The sequence below is a fragment of the Sturnira hondurensis genome, unplaced genomic scaffold (assembly GCF_014824575.4).
Source record: "Sturnira hondurensis isolate 20B ecotype Veracruz unplaced genomic scaffold, ASM1482457v3 Scaffold0012012, whole genome shotgun sequence".
In the NCBI taxonomy this organism is placed as follows: Eukaryota; Metazoa; Chordata; class Mammalia; order Chiroptera; family Phyllostomidae; genus Sturnira; species Sturnira hondurensis.
In genome coordinates this window covers 2,529,408-2,533,376 of record NW_028084643.1, presented here as the reverse complement: position 1 = coordinate 2,533,376, position 3,969 = coordinate 2,529,408, and the positions used below count along the sequence as shown (strand labels likewise).

Here is a 3,969-nt window from a genome sequence, read left to right as displayed (position 1 = left end):
GGAAGAGTTTTTCATACTTTTTTCCTTTCTATTTTTTGGTACATATGCATGTATAGAATTTCAATTATTTTAAAATTATTGTTTTACAACCCTATCACATTTAAGAATAAGTTGACACATATTTTAAATATGTGTTCAGCTATTTTTAGATTTATCTTTATAACTAAGTAGCTTTGATATTTATCACAAATTAGTTTATTTAAAAATCTCTCTGTTTTTAGTTTAGATCATTTTTTTTACTGTTTTCCATATGTTGCTTTATTTATTCTAAACTGGAGAATTAAGTGATTGAAAAATGTTTTAAGAAGATTCATCCTGAACTGCTATGCAGTGTGGATAGTAAAAACAACAAAACCCCCACAGGAGTTAAAGTGAATTCTAAGCACACTCTTGTCTTAGTCAGGTGTCAACTTAGGCTGAGCTTGATCTGGGTGGTGATGCTGAGAATTGTGAATGGTAATTTTGTCTGCAAAAGATATATAATTTAAATTATGACTTCTCCTTCCCATTATTACTTTCATGTTTTATCTCAGTTGCTGACTTTATTGAAATTGCTAGCTTACTTATCTATGTCCTCCATCTTACCCTTTAATCAATTATTTATTAAGTTTGTTTATTTCTTTCTTTGTAGGTGAATTTTTTAAGCTACTTGATATATATTCAAAGAATGGCTCAGAGAAGTAATATTTCCTGAACTTTTTTCTTTATCTATGAATATCACTATATTACTTGTTAATAGAAACAACAACATTCTAGGTATAAAGTTTTAAGTCCCAACCTTTTCCCCTGAGAGATTAGACATACTTCAACCAAAGTAAGGTATATATATGGTGGGTAAAGTCATGATATTGTTGTGTGCAAAAGGGATCAGAGTTATCTCTGTAATTTCCACAGTGCAAAACTAAGATCAAAGGGTGGAAGCTATATAGAAAGTTGGCTGAATAAAAAGTTGATCTCTTTAACACTAAGAGCTTTCTAAAGATAGAGGCAGAGATGCTTTACAAAGTCATAACAAGTAGCAAAGTATTTCCGAAGTGATTTTGTGTCTAACTCAAGATATTGTGTAGAGGGAGTTTATACTAAATACTTTTTAAATTTTAGTCATTAAAATTTTTATTTATTAAAAATAAAATTTTTATTTATAAAAATTTTGGCATAGAAAAAATTCCTCAATATAATAAAAATTGACAAACAACTAGTACAGTATGATCTCATATATACACACATATGTATATATATAATATTTGTAGAAAAAAGACTGACAGGTAAATATATCAAAATGGCAACAATGATTCACAGCTATTTATTGGTTATGGGTAACTTTTCTGTACTGTATTTTTTTTAATGTCCTACACTTTACGTAACAAGTTTACACTTTTTTATAATCTAAAAACAACCACTAAAGTGAATTTTTAAGTTAATGCTTATCAATGAACTTCTCAGAAAGCAAAAACATGACAAATTCTTCTAAGGTTTTGTAGCAGATTACAGACTAACAGCAGTAAGGGGGAAGGGGCTGGCTGAAAGAAGGGAAAGGGACTAGTCAAAGAACGTGTATGAAGGACCCATGGACATAGACAACGGTGTGGGGATTGACTGTGGGGAGCAGGATGGGTTGAAGGGGTCAAAGAGGAGAAAATGGGACAACTGTAATAGCATAAATTATAAAATATATTTTAAAAAGAAACTGAATTATTTTTAAGATAAAAAGCAACAGAATTAAAATTAAATGATAGAAACTGCGGGAATATACATTTACTGCTGCATTTACATTATATTTTGACTTCAGAACAATACATCAAATACTTTTATAATTTAGAAAATCAGCTGCTGGAGTGTTATGTTTTACATTCTTTTGGTGTATGTTAGACAATCTATGGGCCAGGGAGCAACTCAAGGTTGTGACTTGCATGCTAACATATGAAAACAGTTTGGCAGAGTACAAATTAAGTTCCATCTCACTCATTCATCTATCGACGGGTATGGACCTCGTGTGACTGGAACTAGCCACCTTGTTTAAAGTGGTTGGCCTGTGACCATCTACTGCAAACTCAGTTTTTAGGCTGCATAATTTTAAGAACTGGGGACTCTTAATGTAGGTACCTGATTCCAAAAATAAAGAATTCTTCTTTTTTTATCAGACAAGTGTGTTGCTCAGTGCATTGTAGTTAGAAGAAATAATTATAATGAGACGTTGTATAAATTGAACATTTATTAATTTACTTACATTTGGGAAATAGTAAAGCCCTGCTTTGGGTAGTTAACAAATAGCCAACTGTCTACCACAGTGTCCCAGGCTTTTGCTCCATGGCAGAATGGTGAGCTTTGGGCCCTCCACTACCCTCTTTCTTGAGCCCTCTTGAATGCCAGGCAGACGGTAAAATAAGGATCCATATTCGTCACACTGGAATCCTCCAGAGAGCTGTAACCAGAGCAAAAGCCTTCTGGTAGACCACCAGCTTATAACTCCATTACCTAGTATGTGAGTCTTAGAGAGAAACTAAACAGTACTTTAAGGAGCCATTTCATGCTTTTTAAAAAACTGCTTACTTTCCAATGTTATTGATTATGCAGTCTAAATATTAACATTTAACATAAAGAAAAAGAGAGAATACTTCTTTTATTTTTAAGTACCACTCACCCACCAATATTTCCTCTAGATTGTCTTGATGTTATATTTTGAAAGAAAAATTTAGATGTGCTCATAGACTTTATAACTTAGAAGGGAAGAATAGAACAATAATATAGGTTTTACATTTCCATTTTAGAGAATCATAACCAAATGCAAGGCACCATTTTCACTATTAAGTGGGAAATAAATTATAGCTGGACCACAAGACATAAAAGAACCTAGAGGAAAAGAACAATGAGATATTGAAATTCTATTTTTTCTTTACTTGAACTCCTGTTCTGTCTGCCCAGTCCAGAAGCTGGGCATAGTTAGGGAGGGCCAAAACCTTATTAGTGTTAAAAATAACTTGATGACCTCAGGGAATTTCTGGATTTTAGTTCTTATTCTGCAACCTCCTGTTGAATTTGTGCACATTATCAGAGTTTTGAATACCTCAACTAAAAATTGGAGGAGATATGCCATATAATAATAGCTATTGATATAGTGAGTGCTTATTATGTGCCAAGCACTGTGCTAAGCACTTTACATGTATTATTTCATTTGGTCTTCACAAAAAAACCAATGGGTGAGAGATTTTCCTCAACTCCTCTTAGAATATAGACTACAGATTCTAAGATACTCCTCTTAGAATCTTGGCTCCCCTAGAAGCAAACTGATATATCTGAAACAATATAAATCTTAAAGACTCTAAAGTTTTATGAGAAATGGTTTAGTATTTACTTTAAACTGCCTGTTTTTGATGAACTGCTAAGCTAACCGTATTCTTCCTGGGTAATTTGGTATTCTTTCACCGCTAAAAGGGCGTTTGGCCTAATCCTCTCCATCGCTTTTCTTTCTGTGACTCATTTTGTGTTCTTATTAGAAAATTCACACTTTAATTGCATTTAAAACTATCAGTCTTTCCTCTAGATTATCTTGGTGATATGATTTTTTTCAGTTAGCAATAATCATTCCTCAGATATACCTCATTGGCTATGATGCTGCTGCTGCACAAAGCTTGATGTTATGTTTTGACTTTATAACTATCAAATGGTGAGAAAAGTCCTTTTGGTATTTTCACCAGTATTGCATGTAATATGAACACTAATTTCAGTAAGTTAAACATCTTTAAATATTCTCTAAATATTCAGTCTTACCACCCGGGAACATGACATATTTCTATAGTTATATTTTTTAATTTTCATCAATATTATTTATATCTTTCAATAATAACATTTTAGATTTAACATATTTCCTGTTAAATTACAGGGATTTAATTTTTATTGCTATTTTCTCTCATTTACAGCTTCCTTTTCCTGCTCCTCTCTCTGTTCCATCAAATATGACCATTCAAAACT

The 3,969-nt window shown here is 32.2% G+C and overlaps 1 non-coding gene across 1 annotated transcript; it reads right to left on the bottom strand.

Moving 5' to 3' along the window:
• Positions 1–3,484: 3,484 nt before the first annotated feature.
• LOC118996993 (U4 spliceosomal RNA) lies at positions 3,485–3,630 on the bottom strand. Its single transcript, XR_005068581.1, has one exon. It is a non-coding gene; the product is annotated as a U4 spliceosomal RNA (small nuclear RNA).
• Between the last annotated feature and the right edge of the window lie 339 nt (positions 3,631–3,969).